Source organism: Lynx canadensis, chromosome A1 (assembly GCF_007474595.2).
Source record: "Lynx canadensis isolate LIC74 chromosome A1, mLynCan4.pri.v2, whole genome shotgun sequence".
In the NCBI taxonomy this organism is placed as follows: Eukaryota; Metazoa; Chordata; class Mammalia; order Carnivora; family Felidae; genus Lynx; species Lynx canadensis.
This window is the reverse complement of record NC_044303.2, coordinates 217,648,181-217,669,436: the sequence shown is the minus strand read 5'-3', so window position 1 is coordinate 217,669,436 and position 21,256 is coordinate 217,648,181. Positions and strand designations below refer to the sequence as shown.

The 21,256-nt window shown below is 36.0% G+C and overlaps 1 long non-coding RNA gene across 1 annotated transcript; it reads left to right on the top strand.

Moving 5' to 3' along the window:
• Positions 1 to 344: 344 nt before the first annotated feature.
• Positions 345 to 20,660, top strand: LOC115508355. The gene is made up of 3 exons (XR_003966987.1): positions 345 to 354; positions 11,371 to 11,374; positions 20,590 to 20,660. It is a non-coding gene; the product is annotated as an uncharacterized LOC115508355 (long non-coding RNA).
• The last annotated feature ends 596 nt before the right edge of the window (positions 20,661 to 21,256 follow it).

Genomic DNA, 21,256 nt, shown 5'->3' with positions numbered 1-21,256 from the left:
GACAGAGCATAAGTCAGAGCTATGTGTTAGGGCCACTGGACTTGGCATATTCTTTTAGTTGAAATATATTAAAAATATACTTACTGGGGTGCCTGGAAGGCTCAGTTGGTTGAGCATCTGACTTTGGCTCAGGTCACGATTTTGCAGTTCCTAGGTTCGAGCCCTGTGTTGGGCTCTGGACTGACTGTCTGGAGCCTGCTTCAGATTCTGTGTATCCCTCTCTTTCTGCCCCTCCCCAGCTCATGTTCTCTCTCTCAAAAATAAATAAGTGAGCTTTAAGAAAAAAATACACCCACTGAACTTCTCTCAACAAGAGGTAATAAAAAGAACAACTATTTTTAAAGAGTGTATTGTGTGGAGACAACTCAAATACGTAGCCACACACAATTGTGTTGGAGACTAGACGTAAAATGTGTTGAATCCCTCCATTGACCACCTTCCTTACCTTGGAATGCCACTTACTCTCCCTATAAATTAATTCCTTATATCTGTGATAGACAACATATCAGTAATTTGTATATATAATTTTGTAAAGACTAAATGATCCGTCCGGATAAAATTCAGAGTGTATTGCCTGCTGCATAGCATCAGCTCAATAAATGTTAGCCATTATCATCTTTGTGTTTTTTCCTATTGTGTTGTTGTCCTTTAATTTGAAGCCATTCAGATCTGCAGCTGTCAAAAAGGATTAAAAGAACATTAGAATTCTAACACGGGTGGGTTATTTCCCAGAGAGTGTTTTACACATTAGCCAAAATATGAGTTAGTTTTGAATTCCCTTACCTGTAGTTTGCTAACACTGCATGTAGTTAACATAGTTCAATGCCAAATTATGGCATGGGAAAGAAAGCAAATAATATTTAAATTCTTCACATTTTTGAGTAAGTTGGCAATGAAAACTCCTTCTAACTTTCTGATCAGTAACTGGAAAAGAAAGGGACAGAAATGTAACAGTCACTGAATATTTTACAATTCATTTACATAAATGTTGGCAAAATAAATGATATTTTTTTTTCAAAAGCACAGAACTCTAGATCTAATAAAATATGCCACTCTTATTATTATCAATAGGACAGGTTCTAAAAATGTTGGCAGATCTACATAGCTAGGTAGTTGGATTCAGTCATTCATTTTTATGCTTACATAAATATAGCAAAGGTGGAAATACATATTTGTGGATGTACTAAAGTTTGTTTTAAAAGCATATGTTGAGAAAAGGAATGATTTCTTGCACAATGGCAAACACACACACAAAAACCTATATGTTCACATTACATAACTTCACAATTTATTATAAGCACATGAAATTCAGGTTAAATTCCACTTCAGAATCTCAACACTGATTCTGCTGTGGTCGCATGCAGTGGTAACATTATACCGATAAAAGCTCACAAGGAACTGTGCATTTTAGAATGGCCACAACTGGCCTTTGGTACAAGACTAACTGAATAAGTGGCTGCAGGAAAAAAGAAAATTCTGGTAAATCGAGCAAGACCGCTATTAACTTTGTAGTGAAATTACTGAGTTCAGTTTGATGAAATTATCAAACTAGGCTTTGTCATTCTACTTGAACAGGTAGTGTCGGTGTCTGCAGACATGTTTACAGTTATTTTTTTAAACTAACACTTGATAAGCCACTTCCGAGTTCGAGATGGATTAGAAAACTTCAGTTAAAAAAATGAAGAAGTTAAAGCAAAATGAAAAGGAAATGAACACAGAAGCTGCTGTCGTTTATCATACCTTAATAGAAAAATTCTCTCTCTTGCGGAATTCAGTGGTTCATCATCTTCAGTGATCACCTTTGTGGTTGGAATGCTGGTAGCCACTTCATTTCAGAATGACCACATCAATCACCTCTTAAAGATTTCTCGTCAGTGGAGTTAATAAGAATTGGGCACATCACTGTATGATTTAGGAGAAGGGAAAGCAACTTCTGATAATACAGAGCCAGAGACATTATGGGTGAGTTACTGTTTCGAGGAAGATTTCAGGAAAAGTCACAAAAAATGTCTTGGTAACTGCAGACGGACATATTAGTGGCTGTAGCGGGAGACGAACTGTTGCGGATTAGTTAAGTGTGTTTGAGTTAAGCCCACGTTAAGAAAGGTAGACATGTTTCTAGTATGTACATTTGCTGAGTTAAGGCGCTTGGTCATTTCAGTTTAATTATTTAACAATAATAATCTGCCTAATATCTACTTGACATATTGAAACATAAACAAAAATATAGAGTGTTTTGGAGAAACACTAAAATAAATAGACATGTTCAAATTAAAACTGTGTGACATAATCCTCTATCTACATAAAATTCTAGTGTATTCCTGTTTTCGTAGAGGTCTGGCCAGCAGGGTTTAAGCAAAGCATGATGAACGTGGAAGAGTTCCAGGAAAGTAAATAAAAGGAGTTGATAAAAACTTTAAAAATTATTTATGTCAGAAATGAGAATTATGAGCAAATAATATTGCGTTTTATTTAATGAAAGCTATACTGTTAACGTATACATGTATACTTAAAAACTTTAAGGTCATTAAAATTACATTGAAACATTAAATATATAGAAGGGATATTTGGTTTAAATAAAATACAAATACAGGGGCACCTGGGTGGCTTAGTTGGTTGGGCATCCAACTTTGGCTCAGGTCATCACCTCCGGTCTATGAGTTCAAGGCCCACATCGGGCTCTGTGCTGATAGTTCAAAGCCTGGAATGTGCTTTGATTTCTGTGTCTCCCTCTCTCTCTCTGCCCCTCCTGTGCTTGTGTTCTCTCTCTCTCTCTCTCTCTCTCTCAAAAATAAATAAACTTAAAAAAAAAATACAAATGTTACTATATAAAGATCCCATAACTAAGAAATATACTGTTTTCAAAGTGGGTATATTTCTGCAGCACTAAAAGACACTGCTACCATGGATCAGCTAGTTTATAATAAACAAACAAACAAATAAACAAATATATACATTGTGTAAGGTTCTGATAAGTGCTGTGAAGGAAAATGAAAAAGATGAATAAAAATATATGAATGCACATGTACATACATATACATTCTTGCATATACACTTATATTTGTATATGCATATATATGTGTGTGTATACATGTTTGTACATATGTATATGTGTGTATGTATACAACATGTTTTAAAAGTAAATTTATTTGGGGGCGCCTGGGTGGCGCAGTCGGTTAAGCGTCCAACTTCAGCCGGATCACGATCTCGCGGTCCGTGAGTTCGAGCCCCGCGTCGGGCTCTGGGCTGATGGCTCGGAGCCTGGAGCCTGTTTCCGATTCTGTGTCTCCCTCTCTCTCTGCCCCTCCCCCGTTCATGCTCTGTCTCTCTCTGTCCCAAAAATAAATAAACGTTGAAAAAAAAAAAAAAAAAGTAAATTTATTTGGGGGAGGAGTTAAGACGGCGGAGCAGCATGGAGACCCTGACCTTGTCTCATCCCTGAAACTTAGCCAGATCAGCACCAAACCATTTTGAACACCTATGAAACTGATCTGAGGATTAACCCAGCAATCTGCATCACTTGTGCCACAGAACTCAGCAGGTACATGGTGAGGAGAGATGAACTGGGGGAGAGAAAAGCCATGTAGGGTAGTGAGCTGTTTTTGTAGAAAGAGAACAGAGGAAAGGAGAGGGGGAGAGTGTGGCACATCGGGATCATGCAAGAATAGCATTCCCCCAAAAGTAGCTGGAGAGAGATAGAAAGAAGGAAAACACCCACAGGGGACTGAACAAGGAATCTGCTCCCCAAAACCATTAACAGGAAGAAAGGAGATGGTTTCAATACCACCAGGATTCTATAAACAGTGGAGCTCAGAGTCTGATGTTTCAGAGCTCAGTGCCTGGCGGTGCTCTGGTGAGGAAGTAGGGTGAATCTCCAGGAGCAGGCAGCGGGGTCTGAGGAGTCCATGTGCCACATGGGGAGAAGTAGTTCCCTGGCTTGGAGTGCATTTGGAAGAGGCCATATGGCCTCCTTTCAGGCCAAGGTCCCAGCAGAATCTGGAGAGCAGCCATGTTTACAGGTATTGGGACAAAGACCAGAGTGCAGCGAAACCTAGGGCAGCTGTGTGTTGTGATTTACCATAATCTCCAAATCTCTGCTGCCATGTGATCACACGAACATTTTCTGGGGCAAGCTGGCACCCAGCCATTGCTCAGCGAGACCCTCCCCAGAGAGTCATCACTGGTCCAAGCCTAACAAAAGATGTAAAAGATCTGTATGCTGAAAACTATAGAAAACTTATGAAAGAAATTGAAGAAGACACAAAGAAATGGAAAAACAGTCCATGCTCATGGATCGGAAGAATATTGTTAAAATGTTGATACCACCCAAAGTAATCTACATGTTCTAGGCAATACCTATCAGAATAGCATAAGCATCCTTCACAGAGCTGGAAGAAACAATCCTACAATTTGTATGGAAGCAGTAAAGACCCCGGATAGCCAAAGCAATCCTGAAAAAGAAACCCAAAGCTGGAGGCATCATAATCCCAGACCTCAAGATATATTACAAATCTGTAATCATCAAGGCAGTATGGTACTGGCACGGAACCAGACACTTAGATCAATGGAACAGAATAGAGAACCCAGAAATATACACACAAATGTCTGGCCAGCTAATCTTTGACAAAGCAGGAAAGAATATCCAAAGGAAAAAAGACAGTCTCTTCAGCAAATTATGTTGGGAAAACTGGACAACGACATGCAGAAGAATGAACCTGGATCACTTGCACCATACACAAAAATAAACTCAAAATGGGTGAAAGACCTAAACGTAAGACAGGAAACCATCAAAATCCTAGAAAAGAAAACAGGCAACAACTTCTTTGACCTCAGCTGCAGCAACTTCCCACTTGACATGTCTCTGGAAGCAAGGGAAACAGAAGCAAAAATGAACTGTTGGGACCCCATCAAGACAAAAACCTTCTGCACAGTGAAGGAAATAATCAGCAAAACTAAAAGGCAACCAATGGAATGGGAGAAGATACTTGCAAATAATATATCCAATAAAGGGTTAGTATCCAAAATCTATGAAGAAGTCATCAAACTCAACATCCCCAAAACAAATAATCCAGGGAAGAAATGGGCAGAAGTCATAGACACTTTTCCAAAGAAGACATTCAAATGGCTAACAGAAACATGAAAAGATGCTCAACATCACTCATCATCAGGGAAATACACATCAAAACCACAATGAGATATCACCTCACACCTGTCAGAATGGCTAACATTAACAACTCAGGCAACAACAGATGTTGGCAAGGATGTGGAGAAAGATGAACTCTTTTGCATTGCTGGTGAGAATGCAAACTGGTACAGTCACTCTTGAAAACAGTATGGAAGTTCCTCAAAAAATTAAAATTAGAACTACCTTACAACCCAGCAATTGCACTACTAGGTATTTATCTAAAGGATACAGGAGTGCTGATTTGAAGGGGCACATGCACCCCAATGTTTATAACAACACTATTGACAATAGCCAAAGCATGGAAAGACCCCAAATGCCCATCAATTGATGAATGGATAAAGAAGATGTGGTGTATATATATAGATATCTATATATATATACAATGGAATATTACTCGGGATCATAATGAATGAAATCTGGCCATTTGCAACAACATGGATGGAACTAGAGTATATTATGCTAAGCTAAATAAGTCAGTCAGAGAAAGACAAATATATGATTTCACTCATATGTGGAATTTAAGATACAAAACAGATGAACATAAGGGAAGGGAAACAAAAATAACATAAAAAAAGAGAGTGAGACAAACTATAAAAGACTCTTAAGTATAGAGAACAAACTGAGGGTGGGGTGTTTGGTGGGGGGATGGGCTAATTGGGTGATGAGCATTAAGAAGGGCACTTGTTGGGATGAGCACTGGGTGTTATATGTATGCAATGAATCACCACATTCTATTCCTAAAATCATTATTACACTATATATTAACTAAATTGTTTTTAAATAAAAAAATAAATAAAATATAAAGGGAATAAAAGATCACAGATAGTGCTGAACAGAATCTAAGAGAATGCCAGACTGGAGCCTCAAGGAGCAGATATGACTGGTATCTTTATGCAAACAACGTGGCTTTACTGAAGGAAGACTTTTCAATTGCTTCACCTCTAACATGTAATTGAAATCCTGCTTTTCAAAGGGAAGGTGATAAATAAGGGCTAAAAACAGGGATAATTGAAGATTCCTCCCAAAAATGGATTAGAAGACTGGGAGCTAAAAGATGAAAAGGGTTTAAACCCAAGAGACTCTCAGAACCTCCTGATGGGCTGGATCTTTCACTGAACTGGTGCATTTCCAGACCTCTCTCAGTTCAACAGCTTCTAAGTGAGAATTAGTACCAGGCTGTTAAGAGTGCTTGAAAGCTCAAGAAAAACATTGTTAGAAAAGAACTAAAAAATATGACTCAGTTGTATAATTTTTACCTAGCAAAAGTTCATTCTCTGGGTTTTCACTTGATTTTAATAAAATTATTCTTTTTAAAAAAATAACGTGGGGCCCCTGGGTGGTTCAGTCGGTTAAGCGTCCAACTTGAGCTCAGGTCATGATCTCTCAGTCTGTGAGCTTGAGCCCTGCATTGGGCTCTGTGCTGACTGCTTGGAACCTGGAGCCTGCTTCGGATTCTGTGTTTCCCTCTCTCTCTGCCCCTCCCATGCTTACACTCTCTCTCTTAAAAATAAATAAACATTTAAAATAAAAAAAATAATGTAAATTTATTTTCAAAAAGTTAATTTTCAAAATAAAATCCATACTTACGAATATAGAGAAAATATATAAATAGAATGTAAACATAAAAATCTTTCTTTGACCGTATACTTAAAAAACATTCTCCTTTGTGATTCTGTACAATACTAGAAATCGTACTGGCTTACTATTTATAATAATATATGTTAAATGCCTGCCTGATACTGTTTTCTCTATGGTCCATAATGGATTTAATTAACTTTATTTTGAAGTTATCATTGTATTACCTCCAAAATATTTACTATGCATTATTTTTATTTTCATTTCATACATAAATCTTAAGTGACATATTTCTCAGCTCTTGGTATTATGCTTAGGGTATGATTCAAATACATTGGAATAGTTTTATCTCATTAAGTTGTTCTTCTAAAGTACATTAAAAACATATTTATCATAAACTTTAAAGACTCTACCAAAACAACTGTTTGGTCATAAAGTCATTTAAAGCATATTATATATGTTATTATATATATATTTCCTTTCTGAAATAAAAAGATAATTTAATTTTTCTTAAAATTATCCATTTACTCTTACAAAATGTTTTATATTATTTTACATTAAAAATCATTTTCTACATCCCCTTTCTTGTGTTTTATGTACTATTTCATCAAAGTTTACTATATCACTTGAATGTGTGAAGAAAATATGAATGTAGGGTTAAAGCCATCATCACTACCCAAAGGGAAACAACTCTCTAATTTTTTTTTTTAATTTTACTTATTTTTTGATAGAGAGACAGCACAAGTGGGGGAGGGGCAGAGAGAGAAGGAGACACAGAATCCGAAGTAGGCTCCAGGCTCGGAGCTGTCAGCACAAAGCCCGTCGCGGGGCTTAAACTAACAAACTGTGAGATCATGACCTGAGCAAGTCGGTCGCTTAACCGACTGAGCCACCCAGGCGTCCCAAGGGAACATAACTCTTTAAAGACAACCCTGATCAAGATATAGGATCTTACTAACACGACAAGCCTGCTTAGTGCTGGCTGTAGGTTATTTCTCCTATGAACATGTAACCAACGTTCTAATATTTATCACCTAATGAAAGAGAATAATGGACTCTTAAAGATGACTGACCATATCTTAATCTCTGGTACCTATGAATATGTTATGTAACATAGTCAGGAGGAATTAAAATTGCAGAATGAATTAAGGTTGCTCATAAATTGACCTTAAATGAGGAGATAGTTCTGGATTATCTAGTTTGGCCCAATGTAATTACGAGGGTCCTTGTAAGTCAAAGAAGACAGCAGAAAAATCAGTCAGAGGATCTGTGACAACAGAAGCAGAAGTTGGAGAGAAGTAGTCACTGAAGTAATCATTGACGATGAAGGAATGGTGGAGGGGGCAGGTCAAGGCCTAGGAATGCAGGCATTCTCCATAAGCTAACAATGGTTAGGAAATGGCCTCTCCCCTTGGTCCTCCAGAAGGAATGCAGTCATGCCCACACATTGATTTTAGCTCAGTAAGACCCATTTGAGACTCTTGACCTCCAGAACAGTAAGAGAACAAATTTGTGTTGTTTTAAACCACTAAATTAAAGATAATATTCTATAGCACCATAGGAAATTAATATAATAAATAATCTTGAGTATTTTTCTCTTTTTGAATTTTATGTAAATGAAATAGAACAGTATGGACCTTCTGTATCTGGTTTCTTCTATATGGCATTACAATTTATGATAGTGATGTACAAGCTCTACTTTGTTCAATTCACTGCTGCTTAGCATTCCATTATGGGAATATATGCAAATGTATGTATCTCTTCCAGTGTTGCTAAACCTTTTGTGATGTTTCCAGTTTGGGATGATTATGAATAACGCAATTTCAAACATTATTACACATGTATTTGATAGAGAGTAGATAGATAGGAACAAATACATGGACAAGTACACATTTATATATGTAGGATTTTGTATATATGAGTAGAATTTCTGGGTCATAACATATGCATACATTTAATCGAAGGGATTCTGTCAAAATGTTTCCAAGTGGTTGTACCAGTTTACCCTCCCACAGCTAATATACTAAATCCCGGGTGCCCCACATCTTCAAATATGTAATACATCATTTATTTATTCACTTGCTTACTTGTTTATTTAATTTTAGCCATTCTACTGTGAACGTGGTCGACTATAATCGTGGTTTTAATTTGTACGTCTCTGATCATTGTGTTTTGTGCAAAGCCAAACAAATTTTCCCTGGAAAAATTTTTTTCCAGATATTCATGCATTTTAAAAATGTACTGACCATTCAGAGTAGCTATCTGAACCAAAAGTGAACTTGGGCTGCCTCATTGAGTTCACCTCCTTCCTCACCCTTACCCCTGCCATTATTCCCTGGCAACAGCTGATCATTTTCCTGTCCTTATTGTTTTACCTTTCCCAGAATAAAAATGGAACCATACACAATGTAGCTTTTTAAACCTGGATTCTTACAACACATTTGTGCTGTTATATAATTTTTTTTCCTTTTTTTTTGAGAGAGAGAGAGAGAGTGAGAGAACACACCCACATGAGCTGGGGAAGAGAAAGGCAAAAGGAGAGGGAAAGAGAGAGAATCTTAAGCAGCCTCCACACCTAGCACAGAGCCTGAAGCAGCTAGATATCACAACTTGAGACCATGATCTGAGCCGAAATCAAGAGTCAGACGCTTAACCGACTGAGCCCCCCAGGCCCCCCCTAGGGCTGTCATGTAAATTTTCATTACTGAATAGCATTCCATTGTATGAATGTACCACAGTTTACCTATTCACTTGTTGATATGTATCTAGAGCACTTTAGATTTTTGTCAATAGTGAATAAAGTTGTTATAAATATTTATATGCAGGTTTTTTATGAATTTGGATAAATACTTAGCAATATAATTTCTGAGTCATATGTATATATTTAACTTTATCGTAACTCCAAACTGTTTTCCAAAGGGGTTGTATCATTTTCTATTTCCAACAACAATGTATGTGAGTTATCTACTATAATAGATATTCACTGATATCTTGGTTATCTCATGGTTATTTAAAATTGTATTTTCCTGATAATGATGCTGAGAGTCTTTCCATATGATTATTGCTATCATATATATTCTTTGGTGAAGAATCTTATTTGATCTTTTGCCTGTTGTTTAAACAAGTGTGCCATGATTTCCTTATCATTGAATTTTAAGAGTTCTTTATATATATTCTGGGTGTAAGTTCTTTATCATAAATGCATTTTATAAATTTTAAGTATAACCCATTGCTTTTATTTCCATTTAACAGGTCTTTCACAGAACAAAACTCTTAATTTTGATAAAGCCCAATGTACCTTTTTTCTTTTATCAAATGTGTCTTTGTGTCATATCAAAAATTCTTTCCAAATCCAAGATCATGCTAGTTTTGTCCTATGTTTCCTTTTTCTATACATTTTGTATATTTTTTTCTTTTATATTTATGTTTTGGCCTATTTTAAGTTAGTTTTTGTATAATTTGTGATGTATGTATCAGGAATCATTTGTTTAATGCTTATTTATATATTTTGAGAGAGACAGAGAGAAAGAAAGCGAGAACAAGCAGGAGAGGGGCAGAGAGAGTGAGAAAGAGAGACTCCCAGGCAGTCTCCATGCTGCCAGCGCAGAGCCTGACTCGCGGCTCCAACGGATGAATCATGACCTCATGACCTGAGCCAGAATCAAGAGCTGGACACTTTCCTGACTGAGCCACCCATGTGCCCCAGGAATCATGTTTTTGCATACAGGCATCTAATTAGTCCTGCATAATTTATCAAAAAGTCGGTTCACTCTGTACTGAATTGCCTTTGTACCTTTGTCTAACATAAACCAACTATATCATTGGTTATACGAGGATATTTCTGGGTTCTTTATCTTCTCTGATAACTAATGATTTTGCTTGCATTTTATACGTTTCTGACCTATTTGGAAATATTCATTTGTGAAGTGCCTATCCAAGTTTTTTGCCCAGTTGTTGATTAGAAGATACATATATGTATATATATCTTCGTATATAAATATATAAGATTTTATTTAAATTCTAGTTAGTTAATGTATAGTATAATATTGGTTTCAGGAGTAGAATTTAATGATTCATCAGATATTATACTTTTTAAGTGTATTTTCCTTAATGTTATGAATCTTTAGAAATCTTATTTTCAGATAAATATTCTTTATCACATAGTTGTTAACTCTGATTTTTACTAATATATATTTATAAATTCCAGACACTCATGCATTTAAAATGTAGTGACAACTAAAATCTGGCATTCAATCTACCTTACTCTGTATTTTCATATTGTATTGTGCATCCATTAGTAATGAAGATAGCACATTTTACTATAATTACAGGTTATGTGTCTTTCTGCTCCCACTCACTTGTGAGATTTCTAGGGGCAGAAACTATGTTTTATGTTTCTAGATCCAGAACATTGGAGAGTTTTTGTCATAGAATTTCCTATATAACTAACTGCCCATTTCTATCTATCTATGTATCTAAGTATCTATCTACCTATCCTCTATCTACCTATAATCTATCATCAATTATCTATCTACAGAGAGAAGCACTTACTTACTAATGCATTTCCTTCATGATTTTTCCCCATTCCCTTTGCTACTCATTTGCAACAGATTAGTTTCAGAGGAACCTGTGTTGTTATTTTCCCCTCTCTTGAAAAAAAAATAATAAAGATCGAACTTTCCATTGGAAATGTTTCCAATAATCAATGCACATTTATTACATGCACCCCCCTCTCTAATCACTTGGTTATTAACAGAGTAGATTCATATGTGTTTCCCTTCAACGTACACCCTTTATATTTTCTAATGAGCCAGGCCCTCAATATTGTGCTAAACAAAATGTGTACCAACATGATATAAGACAGTCTGAACACCGTGCAGTTTTTGTATTTCTTGCAATTTATTTGACATTGTCAACCCTTTGCACCTGATGGTGTTTGTCTCTTCTTGGCCATGGAAAAAACATTTTGGGCATTTAACAGACAATTTACTTTTGTCTTGATTGAGACATATAGGACCATTTTTGTACCATTAAAATGGAAAATGTAACAGACTGTTAATAGCATATTTTCAAGAATATTTCCAATGCAGGCCAATGTTTTCCTTCTGCTTCCTTAAGACCTTGAAGCCCTGACTTAGGTAAACTTTCTTTGGTATAAATAAAGACCATAGAGGACCAACATTGCTCTTTGATCTTCCAGATATATGTTCTAAGAGGGCATAAATCCTCTCGAATTTGGGCTTAGAATAGTTTTGAAAAATTGGGGGGAAAATTCAGCTCATATAAAGGAGTTTTCCCTAATATTTCATGTCCTTAAAATCATATATCACCTATTTGGCATTACTAGCTGAAGTCATCGTGAAATAAAAGTATTTACTAGTGGATTTAGTCATTATAAAATTAGGTGATATTTATTATGTTTATCCCAGCCGACTTCGTTAGCTTCTTGTTCTCATTTTCTAACTATAAACAGCATCCAATACAGTGCAATGAAATTATACAACTAAGTTGTGACATGAAATTGTAAGATTTTTAGAAGGTGTAGGATGTATGAGAAATCATGATAAGATTATCAAATCTCACACAACGCTATTGTCACGTGGGGAGCTGGCAGCATTTGACCAGTTACCATGAAAGAAGGAAAAATGTGAAAATGTATATAATTTTCTGTCTTCATTGACAATGAATTAAATACCAAGAGAGATCAATGAAGGTTGGAAATAATTATTGAGAAATGACACACTTTAAGGTCGGTGCAAAAGACAAATGTAAAATAGATGTCCTGATATGATTTTTTAAAAGAAAATATTTGTGCATCATTTCTTTAGGAAAAATATGGAATAAAATGTAATTTTACTAAATACAAAGTGAGGCTTGTATAAAATACATTGAGGTTTATTTTTCAAAATAAGGAGATATAGTCTCCACAAAAATAAAAGTTTCCTCTTCTTAATCGGCTCCCTTAAGGTGGTATTTACAAACCGGATATCTGATAGGCATAGAAAGTAGCATCTGCTTCCAACTTCCAAAATGATCTCCTTGCTTCTACTTTTGCCTATTTATAGTCTCTACCCATCAGCCCGTAATACGTTTAAAACTAATGTAAGATTATGTGACTTTTATACTTGAAGCCCTCCAGGAGTTTATATCTCCCTCAAAATAAAATTTAAAGTCTCCATTATACTCTTTAAGTCCGTACAGGATATAGCCATCCTCACATACATCAGCTGTGACCTCATGACTTCCACTTTCTTGTTTGTTCACATACCTCTTCCAACCCTGGCTTCTTCAGTATTTCTTGAATCATCCAAACATACTCACTTTCTGTGCCTCAGCATTTAACTATTTCTCTTGCTAGAATGCTCTCTCCTTTGATCTATATCACTTGTTGCTTCACTTTATTTAGATATTTGTTCCCATGTCTCCTTATCTAAGATGACTTTATTGATTATTTTGGTCCAATGACCCTTCCCCCAAATGATCTGTCCCATGATCATACTTCATTTTCTTTATCAAACTTTGTATCACTGGCAGGGTATAAATTAATTTGTTTCTCTCTCTTTTTTTTTCTGAGCTTGAGGACTTTTTTTGTTTACCACTATTTATCTCACACCTAGCATTTAGTAGATAATCAATAAACATTTAACTTTGAAATAGAAAAACATACTAATGGCAATAAATGAAATGGGGTAGGCAAATAGCTCAAAGTTACTAGGCACTAACAATCAAGAAATAATATGCTCTACTTAATGTATTGTCTTTAGTACAGATGCTGTCAAAGCAGGCACAAATGCATTGCCTTTTAACACGTCTGACTACTGTGGGGAATGCCTACAACCAATAACAGACCTAAGAATCCATAAGGGTATTTTATGCCGGCTTAACCCTTGTTGGAAATATTTCCTGTGGATTTTATAATGAATATAGTAATTACACCCTTCCCTTAGAACTATGAGAAAATCTTGATAGTGGTAATGATAAAAGTAATGTTAGAAATATAACAACCATAGGTATAATGATTGAATATTTGTCACAAACCAGATAGTGATCTTGCATATACATATAAACATATTACATATATTATCTTGTACATTGCCCTCTTTGAAAAGCACTCTAATTATATATTGTAAACATGAGTAAATCCAGCTTTTGGGAAATCCAGAAATGTGCTCAAAGCTGTGTTCTATGTGACGGAAAATCCAGAAGCAAACCCAAGTCCACTTGACTTTAAAATATTAAAAACGTAACCTCCACCAAGATGACGTTTCGTAATTTGATTGTCCATATGTAATGGCCTGTCATGATGATGAGGGCGGCTCCACCTCCCTCCTTCACAGAGAGAGGAATCATATGACTACCAAAAGGTAGTAGCTAACATTTTTAAGCACTTACTTCCCAGATTTCATTCTAGGAAACTTTTCATTTATTACCTGTTTAACAAGAAGGAAGTGGCATGGGAAGATTTTTTTCTCCATTTTACACATGAGGAATACAGGACATTAAGTTATTTACATTTCTCTCATAGTGCTCAGAAGTGCCAAATAATTCCCTGCACCCCCACTCCATAATTGTTTTATAGTGAGACAAACAGAAGGTTGTAACATAGGAAGGTCACAGCAGGTGTCTAGTATCTTCATTCAACGCTCGATCGGCAGGTGCCTTTATGAGCTGAGCCTGCTTTTGGAGACAGTAGTCCAAGCAATTTGATTTTGTAGACATCAAGAATCACTCCTTCCCTAGCACTTAGTAACTAATGGTGCTGGGAACCTTTTTTCTCAACTTAATAGGAATGTCCGGTAGCCCAAAGAGGACTCATAACTCCCTCTAGATAGACATGTTAAATATGATTGCCAGATATTGTTAGGTTTCTCAGACTGATATCTGGCTTGTACAGCTTTTCTTTGACAGACTCACTGTTATTTTCTCAGATCACTGTCCTACTTTCATCTTTTATTGACAAAGGATCTAGGGAGATACAGACTGTATATTTCCATCTGCCTTTGTGATTTTTTTACTCATGAAAGTAGACTTTTCCAGTTTTTATTCAAAATACTTCATGATGGTTTGTTAAGCCAGAGATTAAATTATTAGCAAATTAAAATCTGCTTTACTTTACAAGTCTTTATGGAGGGTAGAATTGTCATTTATGGTAGTAAAATATTTCATAATTCCCGCAAATTACACACACACACACACACACACACACAGTGTGTATGCTTCTAGGTGTTTACCAATCAACCCTTCAAAAACAACAGATGTGATTTGTACTCTTGGCCAATTTTCATGACATAAAAACTCCTGCCATGGAAAATTCCAAGCTCCTGTTTAATTTTCTAGGGTTACCATAACAAAGTACCACAGACTAGGCAGTTTAAACAAAGAATAGATATTGGGTCACACTTCTGGAGGATAGAAGTCTAAAATCAAGGTGTTGGTAGGGTTGGTTCTTTTTGAGGGCTGTGGGGGAAGTGTCCATGCCAAGCCTCTCTACTTGGCTTTTAGATGGCTGTCTCTCTAAGTGTCTTCACATCATCTTCCTCTGTACATGTCTGTGTTCACATTTCCCCTTTCTTTTATCTTAAAGTTTATTTATTTTGAAAGAGACAGAGAGAGAGAGTGCATGGGAGGGGCAGAGAGAGAGGGAGAGAGAGAACCCCAAGCAGCTTCCATGCTCAACACAGAGCCAGACGCAGGCTCAGTCCCACAAACTGTGAGATCATGCCGTGAGCCAAAATCAAGAGTTGGATGCTGAACCAACTGAGCCACCCAGATGCCCCTCACATTTCCCCCTTCTATAAAAATACCAATCATATTGGATTAGGGCTCACCCTAATGACCTCATTTCAACTTGATTACTTCTGTACCTATTACTAATGGTGACCCTATCACTAAATTCAGTTACAGTCACATTTTAAGGCACATGGTGTTAGGACTTGAGTTTTGGACAGACACAATCCAACCTATAACACTACCTATGTGATATTACAGAACACAGATTTAGGAAGAGACTAATAATACATTATATAGTTTTTCTACCATATAGTAGACAAAAATAATCTCAAAAGGACAGATAATAGCAAAATTAAAAAAAAATAATTAGAAAGCAATGGGTTGTATTTTACCCTTGAAAATATGTTTTATTTTGAGGTGCCTGTGTGGCTCAGTTGGTTGAGCGACCGACTTCGGCTCAGGTCATGATCTCACAGTTTGTGAGTTTGAGCCCTGCGTTGGGCCTTGTGCTGACAGCTCAGAGCCTGGAGCCTGCTACGGATTCTGTGTCTCCTTTTCTCTCTGCCCCTCCCGCCACTCATGCTCTATCTCTCTCTGTCTCAGAAATAAACATTAAAAAAATTAAAAAAAAATAAAATACATTTTATTTTATTTTGTTTGGCATCCAACTAAAAAATTCTTGACATTTAAAAATAGGCTCTTGAACAACTATAAAAAACAAAACAAAACAAAACAAAACAAAACAAAATAAATAAAAATAGGCTTCTAATAGCCAGTGTATGCCACTTCTAGTAAAACTATATGTAATCTCTCCATGTTTAATGAAAACATAAGTTCCGGGTTTTCATGTCCATTTAATTCCCATCTCTCTTGGATCACTTCTTTAATAAACCCTAATAAATCTTTATCCCTGTTCCTTCCACTCAATTTTGCTCTGAACCTAAAGCTGCTCTAAAAAATAAAATCTATTAAAAAAATTACAATCGTCTTATGCTTGTAGATTTTGATGAATAGTTTGACTTTATATTGGAGGTTGTAATTTTTAGCTTATATTAAATTTGAATCCATATCTTTGCATAGGTGTGACCCCACCTATTAGCAACTAGTGAGCATATCCATTCTCAGTTGAATTTGTATCTTATAACAAAATATAGACTAAAAAAGAGGAAAAATATGTGATGAAAACATTTTAAATTTTAATATTTATTTTTTGAAAACACATTTGTGTACTATAGTAATTCTTACCTTTCATGTTATAGTTGTTTTAAAATATAAGAAAATTTAGCAATATTATCTGTATGAAGATTCATTTTTTCATACATACTCACATATGCATACAATTTTTAAAAATGTATAGATAATTCAAAGCTAATTTCAAGAAAGGAGTCATTAAAAACAATTTAAGAACATTTAATTTAATACAAAAAGATAATAATAGTCTTTCTAATACTTTCCTTGGAAGATCACACGTACAGATTCAACTTTTAGTGAAAAAAAGTTGTTAAATTTTATATTTATAGAAGATTATTAGAATATAGCTAAAATCTACATATGGTTTAAATGGCCATTTGCTATTTGAATTATAATGAGACTTATACTTTTATATCAGAAAGTACAATGATAATGTTATTTCTTTAAACTCATTGCCACTAGTACTTTGGGTATTGATTAAAAATAAGGAATATATTCTTGTTAATTATTCTGTAGGCTACAGAGATTTCTATAAATATTGCCAATGCAGATTCTATTTGTATGACTTCACACAAAAACAAATTAAAATAATTGAGTGATTCAAAAGTTTTTTTTCCGTCAACATAAAATAAATAGGTAGTCATATTTAATTCATGAACTTATTGTTTGGGTGCTATATTAACCTTTAGCTATAAGATATGAATTATATAATTAACGGTCTACTTAAAAAAATAAATATGCACTTCTTTCCCTCCCACGACCTCATCACTGAATTTTTAGATTCTCTTCCTTCTAATTTTTGTGGCATATTTCCATGTGATATCTTATTTCTTTTCCATAATGACTCTGAGCCACCTAAGATGAACTCTATTACATCTACCACTTGGGCTACTGAAACACTCTCTTAACAGAAGTAATTGTCTCATGCACGTCTTGCTCCACTGCACCATAAAAACCACTTTCGAATTAATCTTGCTAAATTGCATATGTGACTATATCATTTTCGTACTCAAAAGTAGTCAATGGACTTCCAATTGCCTCTTTAGTAAAAGCCCAGAATGAGCTGTTCAAACCCCAATTAAAATATTCCACAAAAATATCTGAGTAGACATTTTTTTTTCAACTACAATTTACTAAAAGCATATTTTATACTACATGGTACCACACTATTCGGAATACAAAAGATGAGCCAAACACGATCTCATTTTAGAGAGGGCATAGTCTAATGACACACACAGCAAACTAAGTCAACACAAATCAGTATGATCAATGGCGGTATAATGTGCTAGGAGAGTAAATATAAAAATAATAACCTACCTGGAAGCCTAAAGAAAATACTCATGTGGAAAGGAATATCCCATAGAATTTATTCTCCCCAGTGTGTTGAGTCTAACCAGAATGCCTTCCTGGGCTGAGGTAGTTTTATTGATTACTTCAGTTAAAGTCAAGGATGAATTTTGTATTGCCTTTTCTAATTCGATGACTTCCATCATAGGGATAACTTTCCGGAGTGTGAATTTAATAACTGTGAAATATACCTCTTGGAAACTCCCCCAAGAAACCAGAGGAGGTGTGGAAGAGGCAAATATATTTTGACTATATTTTGTATGTGGGATGTGTTGTGTTGTGGAACTGTGGATGTCTGTTAGGCTGAATTTTTCTTTTTGTTTTTTTGTTTTTTTTCATGGAGCAGCAAGTGTAAGTCCTGATGGAGAGGCAAGGCGACGATGGTCTGGGATGCACAGAGCATCAGAGGGGGCTCCCAGAAAGGAGGAAACAGGTGCGAAGAGCAGCTTCTGTCACCCACCCTTCCCAGAAGCCAATTTCATGGGATCTCAGGAATACTTCAGAGCCAGCAGGGGAGACCTGGCATGAGAAACACCTAGATGGCTTGTGAGCTAGCCGCCCCTTGTCCCAGATGCCGCTGCCAAAAAGGAGCCTGCCTCATGTCATCTATCAAGCAAAACCCAATCCTCTTCTTGCCCCCAACCCCTGACCCCCACCCACCTCTTGCCCGCCAGACCTCACAAGCTAGAGTTAACTGCACATGCACAGGACACAATTTCGAGCCTTCCTTGAGGTCTAAAGCCTGGTGCCCCAACGTAGGCTTCCGCTGCAGAATCCTAGGGCCCAACCAGACATCTGTCAAGGTCCAAATGGTCTCCAAAAGATATCGATGTCCAAATGTGTATCTGTAATTGTTATTTTATATGGCAAAAAGAGACTTTGCATGAAATCAGGGATCTTGAGATGCAGAAATTGTCCTGAGTTTTCCTGGTAAATCTAATTTTAGTTACAATCATCCTTATAAGAGGAATACAGAGTGAGGCTCTACTACCGAAGAAGAGTCTATACTATGTTTATGGCTTTGAAGTTGGAGGAAGTGACTGATCCAGGAAATAAATACAAGGAATACAGATTTAGAACCTCAGAAAGGCAAAGGAACAGATCTCTCCTCTAGATTCTTCAGACGGAATATGACCTTACTGACACCTGATTTTGGATTTCTCACCTCTAGAACTGTAAGTACATAAATCCATGTATGTTTCAAGCCATCAGATTTTTGGCAATTGGTTTCAGCAGCTATAGCAATATAATAGTGTGGTGCAGGAGTTAGAATCACCCTCTGCTGTTTTCAGATGAATTGCACGGTAGGGTTAAGGAGGTGCAGATTACGTCATGGTCACGATTGATTTTGTGAGTTTGAAAGAAGTGTATCTAGGCATTTTCTCTTCGTGAAGGAGGACACAGAGCTGACTCAGAGAGGAAAGATTATTGGTATTCTTCCTATCTTCATGCCTCTCAGGGTCTAATGTGTTTTTTTTTTTTCCAAGTGCCAGGACTTTTCCTCTCTAAAATCACCAGAAAATTGTGAGTCCCATTGTAATAGCCAGATATTAGCTTTTTACTAATCATCTTTAACTCACACCCACAAGTTTTCCTGTAAGAGTCAAGTACTAGAGAAACAAAGATATTTCTTTTCAAAATTCATCGAGATCTATTATGTACTGAAATTTGGTCCACATGGGCCACTACAGGGGAGCTCTGCAGTAAGCCGTGAACTTAACCAAATGCTCATTATCCTTTCACACTAAGACTAGAATATCATAAAGAAAAGTGTAGTCTTTCATCGCAGTTCTTTGGCTGGTACATAATGTTGATTTTCCTTTTTTTGATTACAAGATGAAGATAGCGATTTTCATGTTTATTTATTATAAGATGTTTAAATAGACTTTGTTTTTTAGAAGAGTTTTAGGTTGACAGCAAAATTTTATATGAAGTACAGAGTTCCCATATATGCTCAACTGCGGCAATCCAACCTCCCCATTCTCAACATCCCACCTCAGAGTGTACTTTTGTTACAACTGATAAAATTACATGGATACATCATTATCCACCAAAGTCCATAGTTTACATTAGGGCACACTGTCAGTGGACTGGGTTTTGTCAAATGTGCACCACATCATCTACCACTGTTATAGTATCATATAGAATAATCACATTAAACTAAAAATCCTCTGTTCTCAGCCTATTCGTCTCTCTCCTCTGAACTCTTGGCATTCACCAACGTTTTTAGTGTTTCTTTGGTTTTGCCTTTTCCAGAATGTCATAGGTCAGAATCATGCAGTACAAAGCCTTTTGGTTTCTCTCAATAATGTGTTTCACGTTTCCCCATATCTTTTTACGACCTGATGACTCATTTCATTTTAACACTAAATAATATTTCATTTTCTGAATATACCGCAGTTTGTTTATCTATTACTTTGGTGAAGGGCATTTTGGTTGCTTAGAAGTTTTGACAATTATGAATAAAGCTCCCATAACTATCTTGTGAAGGTTTCTGTTTGGGCGTAAATTTCCAACTCCTTTGGGTAAATATCAAGGAACAAGATTGCTGAGTCAAATAGTAAAAATATGTTTAGTTTTGTAACAAACTGTCAAATTGTCTTTGAAATGGTTGTACCATTTTGCATTCTCATGAGAATGTGTGAAAGCTTCTATAGCTTCATATCTTCAGCAGCATTTGATATTGTCAATGTCTCAGAGTTTTGCCCTTCTCATAGGTTTGTAGTTGTATCACATTGTTCTTCTAATTCACAAATCCCGAATGTTATATATGTTGGATATCTGTTCATATGACTATTTTCTGCTTGTATCTTTTCTATGCTGAGATGTCAGTTCAGGTCTTTGGCCCATTTTTTAATTGGGTTGTTTATTTTTTTATTGCTGAGGTTTAAAAGTTCTTTGTCTATTTTGGATGTCAGTCTTTAATCAGGTATATCTTCTGCAAATATTCCCCCCCGCCCCAATCATAGCTTGCATTTTCATTCATTTTTTTGACAGTATGTTTCACAGAGTAGTGTTCTTTAACTTCTTATTTATTTATTTATTTATTTATTTATTTATTTATTTTTAGAGAGAGACAGAGGGTACAAGTGATTGAGGAACAGAGAGAGAGAGAGAGAGAAGCGTGGCTCACCCAAAGCAGGGATTATGTTCACCTGAAACGGGGTTCAAGCTCATCCAACACAGGTAGAGCAGATTTTTTAAAAAAATCATCTTAATGAAGTCCAG